Raw genomic sequence first — 10,222 nt, 5'->3', positions numbered from 1 at the left:
CAACTTGCATAAAAATGAACCTTGAGTCATGTAAGCTCTCTAGAATAACCATAGGGCCTTTGTCTCATGGAAATGCTCTTGCTCTCTTGCAGAGATGGATTCTCCTGATCAGTCTTGACTGATGAAATGCAACATGATATGCAATGCTAATGACCTAAAAATGAAATGTATATACAAATGGGAGGTGCAAATTTGAGGTGCTACACCATGCAATTAACAAAACAAAAGTTCACGGTGAAACGAGAGCCACCAAAAGTACAACCGTAATTAAAACACAAAAATAATAATCATAAAAAAATTAAAATCTAATACTACTCAAACTAAAGTTTTCATTCCTCCTCATCAACACCACCGCCTATGGATCCAATGACATCTTCCATGTCTTTATCATGACCCATACCACTAGCTCGACCACTACCTCCTGCACCCCCCATGAATGATGGCCTGCCCTCAGGCCAATTAGAATAAGATACATACTCCGCCTGAGTCAGAAAAATGTGGGCTTCGGGTGCTAAAAAGGTGTTTTGGAACTGCTTCTGCATGGCATCAAATAAGAATGATTGAGACCTCCTAGAAGCCTCAAAGTTTTCACAGCAATAAGTGGCGAACGCCATCTGATCAAAAACTGGTGTACTGCGAGCACGAGGTCTAGATGAAGAAGTGCCTGCTCCCTCAGCTCTATCCATCTGACTCTGGCAGAACCTGTTCAAAAATGCATCATTAATCACACTAGTATTAGAAAGGTGAACCTCATCCGGAATAGGCACATTTTCCCTTCGGCAATGCCCCATAATCAGCCCCGGGTACCTGAGCACACCGGTTGTCCCTCCGAACTTTGTCTCGCTAGTTACCACTTTTCTCATCTCCCCCGTGATGATAGACGCCACATCCACCAATTTCCCAATCATGATGTAATATAAAAGGCATCCGACATCGAGTGGAATTGTGGTGTTATTGCTCCGCGGCCGAATGTTGTTCAACAAAAGAACCAACTAAGCCATTGCTTTCAAATTCAGGTTCTCCCTCTTCCAAGATTTTGGAAATCCTTGATCGTTCAAGTCAAATGTCCTTCCCTCAAGGCAAAGGTGAGCACTAACATCAGCAAGATCCCAATCATTTGCAATCTCTTTAGCATGGTATTCACACCGCATGTTATCCGCCAAGGTAAGAGGATGACCTAAATAACTGTTGATTGCATCCCTATTGAAAGTGATGATCTTCCCCCTCACCCTAGTTTGATAGTGGTATGCTACACCTTCTTCCAATTGAAGAGCTTTGGCGTAAAATTCGTGCACAATGTCGTAGTTCATTTCCGCTTCCGACTCACAAATTTTGCCCCACTTTCTCTTTTCAAAGTTTTCCACAAGCTTCCTATAGTTGCCTCCTGGTGACAAACGAATGAATCTCTCTGACTTAATGGTTCTTTTAATCAACTTTTCAAACTTTTCCTCATGCTCATTACTGATGAATCTTCGCACGGACCTTGAGGGACCAGAGCTTATTGTTTTTGTGCGCTTAGACATCTGCAAGAAAACCACAAGCAACCACACAAAAGCCAAGACTTAAGTCAGCATACATAACAACAAAAATTGAAGTGCTGAAATTTTTCCAGTTCGCGGCGCAAAGGCCAGATCACGACGCGATCTCTGCGAAAACCAGAAAAACTAGCAGCCCTAGGGTTATTCCTAATGCTAAAATCTTCTCAAAATTGATACCACAAACTCTTAACCTATCATAATTTGAAGAATCTCTACACATGCAAAGTGAATTTCAACAAATAAATCATCCTCTGACAATTACCCTAATTCACCTTGATGAGAGAGCAAAGAAGGAAAAAGGAAAAAGAGTAAACATACCTTGATGAGAGAAGGAGATTGAAATGATTCTTTCGAAAAAAAATTGGGATTATTGAGATTGAGAGGTTTAAGTTTGAGCTTGGGAGAGAGAGAGTGAGAGTTGTGAAAGTGGTGAAGAGAGAGACGAAGTTATAAAATATAATAAGGAAACAAAAGTAAAACAGAAAATAAAAGGGTTTGTTTCTCTCAGTTCGCGGGGCGAACTTTGGACGCGGCGTGAACTTTAAGTTTCCATTTAGTTCGCGGGGCGAACTGAAGGAATTTTCAAAAAAATGTTGGAAATTGGACTAACCTTCCATAATAATCTCGAAAACAAAGCAAACTACATTACACAAATGAAGTAACAAAAAAAATGAAATGCAGGCTTACGAAGTTGGGTTGCCTCCCAACAAGTGATTTGTTTAACGTTGTTTGAGCTCGACGGTTCGGCGATACTTTACGGTTCAGCGAGCGAAACGACATAGACGTCTCGTTTTATTTCTCGACCATGGTAGACTTTTAATCTCTGCGCATTCACAGTCCATCTCTCTTTTGACTTTGGGTCCTCAACCACAATGGCTCCATAATCTCTCACCTCTTTCACTACAAACGGTCCCCACAATTTGGACTTCAACTTTCCCGGAAACAACTTGAGTCTTGAATTAAAAAGGAGCACCATTTGTCCAACTTTGAACTCCTTGTGACAGACCTTTCCATCATGATATGCTTTCACCTTCTCCTTGTAAAGCTTGTTTGAGTGGTAAGCATTGTTCCTTGATTCCTCCAATTCATGGAGTTGTTCTTTTCTTTTCTCACCGGCTAGAGTGGAGTCAAAGTTCATGAATTTAAGAGCCCAAAGTGCTCTATGTTCCATCTCTACCGGGAGATGACAAGTCTTCCCATAAACCATCTGAAACGGGGTTAGTCCAATAGGAGCTTTGTAGGCGGTACGATACGCCCATAAAGCTTCATCCAATTTTGAAGAACAATCTTTTCTTGAGCTCGAAACAGTTTTTTCAAGTATCCATTTTACTTCTCTATTTGACACTTTTGTTTTACCATTTTCTTGTGGATGGTAAGGAGTAGTCACTTTATGCTTTACACTATAATGTTCCAAGACTTTTTCCAAGGGTGTATTGCAAAAATGTGATCACCGTCGCTTACTAACACCCTAGGCACACCAAAACGTGAAAATTTGTTTTTCTTTAGAAATCTTATCACGGTTTTGAAGTCGGCCTTAGGTGAAGCAATTGCTTCCACCCACTTTGACACATAGTCAACGGCTACAAGAATATACTCATTAGAGAAAGAAGAGGGGAATGGGACAACAAAGTCAATGCCTCAACAATCAAAGACTTCCACTTCTAAAATGTTGGTTAGAGGCATTTCATCTCGTTTTCCTATCCCTCCGCTTCTTTGGCATGTGTCACAATTCTTTGCATGTTCATGTGGGTCTTTAAACACGGACGACCAATAAAGTATCGCTTGGAGAACTTTAGTGACTGTTCACAAACCGCTATAATGACCTCCATACGGAAAGTTGTGACAATGCCAAAGGATATCTTTTGACTCTTCAAGTGTCAGACACCTTCTTAAAATGTTGTCCACACGCAATTTGAACAAATACAGGTCATCCCACACGTAGTACTTAGCATCCACTAAAATTTTCTTTCTTTGATTACTAGTGAGGTCTTTCGGTGTCAAACCGGTTGCCTTATAATTAGCAAAATCGGCAAACCAAGGCCTCACTTGAATCGCATAAAGCTTTTCGTCCGGAAATTCTCCCCTCACTTCTTCTTCTTTACTTGTAATTTCCATATTAACCAATCGGGACAAATGATCTGCTACCAAGTTTTCGGAACCCTTTTTATCCCGGATTTCCAAATCAAATTCTTGTAATAACTAAACCCAACTAATTAGTCTTTGTTTAGAATCAGGCTTGGTTAGTAGATACTTGATTGTCGAATGGTCGGTGTAAACTACAACTTTGGACACGATCAAATAAACTCTAAATTTTTCCAATGCATACACTATAGCTAGTAACTCCTTTTCGGTTCTCGCATAATTGACTTGCGCCTAATTTAAAACTTTACTAGCATAGTGTATGGTGTAGTGGGGTATTCCTTACCTTTAGATTTATTGACTAACTCAAAAGTAAATCTTACAAATCGAGTCGCCACCGCACTTCTATTTATCCAAAGGAAAGGTTAGAAAGGGAACAAAAATCGAGAAGTTTTATCGAATCAAAAACTAATAAAAATGTCAGAGATCGGGGTAAGGGGGTTGGTTATGCAATGGGAAAGTTTTAAGCACCCAAAACATCCTAGGTACTCCTAGGGAGCCCTTTTCACAATTGTTGTAAGGTAGGTTGGTATTTGTGAAAAATTATTTTTGCAAAGATGATTGGGGAGATGAGAGAAGAATATACAAATTATTTACAATTTTGTGTTTGAATGGATAAACCCGCTGCCTACGTACCATCTTAAAGAAGATTAGGATCAAAACCTCGTAATTCGGGGTGAAAATCTCAAAAAAAAAACAAGTTGGTGAATTGATTGGTCCAAAAACCTTAAGATCTTTTGTTATCCACGGGAGAAAACTCAACCTAAAACCACAAATCCACCATGTGAGGATAGCTTCAACATGCTAGTGAGGGGTTAACCTTATAATAAGCATGGAAGACTCATTGTACATCATTAAGGATATAGGTGAGAATTATATAAACCTCAAGGATAACTCAAACCTAATAGCTAATGGTTTATAAAAAAAAATTTGGCAAGAAGTGGCCATTGAAACCACAAAACGTTTGAATGAGTTATATTTACCAATGAAAAGTATTTATAAAATATGGTCAAAGTTGACTTAAGGATTCAATTCAAAATAAGTGTTATGAAAAGAAAGTTTGTAAATCAAAAGCATAATGCTTAGGTTTCTAATGTTTGAAAACAAATATTAATGTTTGCACAAAAGTTTTGGCTTGGGTTAGAGTGGAGGGAAGAAGAAGAATGGCTAAGTCCTAAACATACAAAGATGAAGGAAAATAAATAAGACCACAAATGGAGTTCCTTTCTTGAGATCATAGTAATGATCCAAGCAGCTCCCATCCTTTGGAATAAGCAAGCAAATAAGCAAATACTCAAGCAATCAATCAATCAAGCAAGCTCTTAGGAATCTTCCAATGGCATTTGTATCTCTCACTTTAGATGCACATGATAATGGTTCTTCAATTTGGCTCAAATGGGAATCCCTAGCACAAGAACACACACATCAAAAAGTTCCACAAAACAAACAAAGAATGGACAAGAGTGAGTTTAGAGATTAGGTCCTTCCAATTCATCTTCAACATTAAGGCCTTTTCACTCCATTTTTTGCATAGGGAATGTCCTAAAGTATAAGTACTTTTTGTCCATTTTTTGCATTTGGTTTACAACAATCAAAACAAAACACAAGCACAATAGTATATAAATCATTATGTGCTCAAGTGAGCAAAAGGCAAATTTTATTAACATAAACATGTGGTCAAATGAGCAAAGGGCAAAAGCAAATGAATAATATGTACAAGAATATTAAATTGCATTAATGTAAAGTGCAAGAATTAAAAGTTAATGGTTAATAGTTAGAGTTTGTGTGCCATAAGGAAATTTAGTGCTATGTTAAGCAATCATAAGTCGACTAATGTAGTAGTCAAACCTATCTGAGGCCGGTCAATAAAAATATAGGCAACAAACACAAGTTAGAGATCTTAATTAATGAATCAAGCTCCTACAACTTGCCATGCCAAAAGAAAGTGAGAAATCATCTTGTATTGGTTTAGGTTTTCATGCTTGATTAGGAAGCAACCTATCCTTAATGCAAAGTCATTCACTTGATCTTTGGATCAAGATGACTTAGATTTGAATCAAGGAAGGTTAAACCACCCATACATCAAGGCTAACCGCCAATCTTTAACTCATTGATCAAAAAAGAAAAGAAAAAAGGATGAAGAAGAAGATGGATAAGAATGTACATTAATTGAACTTCAAATGAAATAAGCAAATTGAATTAACCAAAGACAAATGGAATCAAGGTCAAACATTAGTAAACAGAAGCAAAATGAAACTTAGAAGTCAAGAAACAGATAAATATTTTTGGTATTTTTGGAAATTAAAATAATACTTGAATTAAAATAAACAATTAAATGTCAAACTTCAAATCCATTTCAAATCAATTTTCAAAAGTCCAAATGGATCATCCTAAGTTCAATAAGGTCAAACAAAGTTTGACAAAAAATTTCAGCATTTTTAGAAACCAGAAACTATATTTAATCAATTAAAAATGCATAAAAAATAACCTAATTGAATTAAAATCTCAAATAAATCTCAAATCAATTAATAAATTGATGAGAATATTTTTCATAGATCCATCATCATTCAAAGAGTTTGGGAAAATATTTTTGTATTTTTTGAATGTTAAAAACTATTTAAAATGAATTAAAAACAACCAGAAAAGGGAAAATTCATAAAAAATATCAAATGATAAAACAAAAAATACTAAAAATCATTTTTAGAAACTAGAAATTAAAAGTGAAATAATACAATGGGTTTCATATTTTTTGGAATTAAAGTGAGAGAGATATGATTTTTTGAAATAAAATGAAATAAAAGAAATAAAATGGATTAAATCAGAAAATAGGAAAAACCACATGCAACAATTGTTCTTTATTATAAATGAAAAACCAAACTTGTCCAAACAAGCAATGGAAATAATATTCCTTCTAATTGCAGGTACATAATAACAGTTCTCTAACTGAATTATTAAACCACTAGGTAAAGTCAATACAAAAGTTCCTACAGCTAAAGAAGCAACCTTTACTCCACAGCCAACTCGTAGGTCGACTTTACCTTTTGCCAAATCTCTACTCCCTTTTAGTTCTTGGACATTTGTACAAATGTGAGAACTGCATCCAGTATCTAATACCCATGATGCAGAAGTAGATAAATTAATAACAAAAATACCTGAAGTTGAAGTCTCTACTCCATTCTTCTTATCTTCCAGGTACTTTGGGCAGTTCCTCTTCCAGTGTCCGGTCTTACCGCAATGGAAGCAGGTGCCTTCTTTTGCTATGCCTCCACTAGGCTTCAAATCAGTAGTGGGTCTGGGATTGGCAACTTCCTTGCCCTTCCCCTTATCACTCTGCTTAATGGGCCTTTTGTTCTGTCTCTTTCCATTTCCGATCATCAGAATGGACTTCCCTTTTGACTTCAGATTCTGCTCAGCAGTTCTTAACATGGCAAGCAGTTCAGGAAGAGATTTGTCCATATCAATCATATTGAAATTTAGGACAAATTGACTGAAGCTATCTGGCAATGATTGCAAGATCAAATCAGTTGCAAGTTCCTTTTCGAGGGGAAAACCCAATCTCTCAAGGTTTTCCACATACCCAATCATCTTGAGTATATGGGGACCTACAGGGGCTCCCTCAGCTAACTTTCTTTGAAAAAGGGCTTTTAAAACTTAAAACCTCTCATGCCTTGCTTGCTCTTGATAGAGCAACTTCAGGTGTTCGATCATATCGAACGCTGACATGTTCTCATGTTGCTTTTGCAATTCTGAGTTCATGGTAGTTAGCATGAGACAAGCAGTTTCATTGGCATCATCGACATGCTTCTTATAAGCATCTCTTTCTGCCTTAGGTGCAGAACTAGGAGGTTCCTCTTCAGGAACAGGTGTCTCCAAGACATACAGCTTTTTATCATGTTTGAGGACAATCCTCAGGTTTCGGTGCCAATCTAGAAAATTTGTCCCAGACAATTTTTCCTTATCAAGGATTAATCGCAAGATGTTGTTAGAGGTGTTTTCTGTCATGGTAATCTACACAAGGATTAATGAAAAATATAAGTATCATTGACATATTTAATTAGGCCTTTTAATTAAACATGCTCCCACTATTTTACTCAAAACAAATGACCCTCATCATCTGATCCGGAAAATCCCGTTGGAAGATTTTCTAGTGGGTCGAGATCCATATTTCACTTCGTTCTAAGTCAGCGTAGGCGGATTACACAAAACTAGGTTATTTAGGTAGGAACTCCTTCCAATTGTATCTCATATAACTCTCGAAAATTTCAATTGGGTGAATAACTCCTTATTCCAATCCATCATATGGATTATTCCCAACTCTTGCTTCTAAACATATATAAGAAAATTATAATCAAGTTTGAGTCATCATTTTAGCAGTTGGATATTACAATTATCCCATCGCACCTTAACTAATACAAAACATGCACCTCGCGTAGGCGAAACCTACATTATTCGATACCAGTCTTGATGAGTGCTAAAACTTGGAAAGCAAACATATATAATATTCTCATAATTTGTTTAGTTAAGTTTGACCCATTGTTTTAACAGTTGGATATTACAATTATCCTATCGCACCTTACTAATATATAGATCATGCACCTCGCGTAGGCGAAACCTACATTATCCATTACTAGTCTTGATGAGTGTTAAAACTTGGAAAGCATAAACTTAATATTTAATTTGAGGGAATTGCAATTTTTTTTGATCTCACCGGCTTGTTTATCATATAAACCGTCTCTCACATGCATCAACATACATTCACATGCATCAACATACATACATACATAATGAAACAGTTATGGCCCCTAGCGCAATTGTTCTCCCAAGCCAATGAGAGAACCTAAGGTAACCTACAACGATCTAAACTTCTCCAAGAAAGATCTTCAAGGTTGTCCTCCTTTGGCACTGACTTCTTTGCTTTCTTCATATCATTACATTACATGAAAGAAACTCATTTTACATATGAGGGAGTGAGATGAGAAAAGAAGTTACATTTGGGAGATTAAGAGAGAGGCACGACACGCAGGTCGTATTTTAAAAACCCAAAACAAAACAAAGGAAAACTAAGGCCATAACCGATCACCACAAGACAATAATAAACACTTTATTATTATTATTAATTCCTTTAATTAATTAAAATCAAATTAAATTTCGACAACCGATCATACTACGCAGAGTTAGCCGGGGGTCCGCTGCCCCTTGCGGGGTCGAAGGGGCAGCGCCCCTGCTCGAAAATTTTAATGAACAATTCATTTAAAATTGACGTCGTTTTTCATATCAACACTTGATACTTCAAAGCACTTTTTCTAGCCGAACGGGTGAATTTTTTTCTTACGTTAACCGGTTAACCATATGCGTTAACCCGTTAACACTGTTTGAAAACTTTTAGAAAATTCTTTTCTGCCTTGCGTTAACCGGTTAACCATATGCGTTAACCGGTTAACACTGTTGAAAAATTTCTTGGAAAACTGTTTTCCGCCTTGCGTTAACCGGTTAACCAAATACGTTAACCGGTTAACACTGTTTGAAAATTAACAAAAAAATTATTTCGTATTGCGTTAACCGGTTAACCATACGCGTTAACCGGTTAACATCGTTCGGAAAAGTGTTTAGAACACACAACTCTTGTGCAGTCAAACCCCAATCGCATAACTCTCTGACAACACAACCCTTGTATCGTCACTAACCCTGATGCACCAATTTCAGACCTTCAAACACATCTCGATTGTTAATTCAGTATGATTGATCAACACGTCATTGCTTCACCATACGAATGTCGGATCAAGAAGCAAACGACCATTGATCGCTCAAAGGAAAACAGTTATTGAGGGTTTGAATGAACGAAACGAGAACACTATATCATATATAATGTATTTTGCCTCAGGATTACATATATCACATATATGTAACTTGATCGATCTCAATTTAACCTTTGATTCATTCTGTCTTTAATCATGGTTCTGAAGGAGAATTGCCATCCAAGGCGCAGCGGAATTTAAAATTTTCTCCTTTAATGATCCTTACGAATGGGCATGATCAGTGATAGAATCGTTACCTCTTGTGGCGATTCAAACCTTTGGTGCAGATCTCTGATAATGATCAAAACCTTTGATACAGATCCACGGGGTGATCACGAACGTTGAACGATGACAACGTCTCTACTCAGTCCACATGAACGGATTCCTTCAATCGCAGTGCTAGCTGTTTGTGAGTGAAGGCTTTGAGTGAGAGAAAGAGAGATATGAAATTCCAACTCTTCAGTTGTGTTGTATTCCCATACAAAGCTTCTGCACAAGAGCTCTATTTATAGAACCACTTGTGTGGGCTTCAAGCCAAAAAGCCCACTTAAATGTATTTTGACCCATATCTCATAATATGCCAAAATCACTTAAGTATTTGGTACCTTACCATACTTCGTATTCTTCTTAAGTACACCGTACCTTACGATGTTCCTTAATTATTCTATCTCTCATCAATCCGTCCTTTGTGTGTGACCCTATAGGTTTTCGCGACGTTGGCAATTATATTAAATCACGCATTTAACATAA

This window comes from Lathyrus oleraceus, chromosome 1 (genome assembly GCF_024323335.1).
Source record: "Lathyrus oleraceus cultivar Zhongwan6 chromosome 1, CAAS_Psat_ZW6_1.0, whole genome shotgun sequence".
Lineage (NCBI taxonomy): Eukaryota > Viridiplantae > Streptophyta > Magnoliopsida > Fabales > Fabaceae > Lathyrus > Lathyrus oleraceus.
This window is presented reverse-complemented; position numbering follows the sequence as displayed.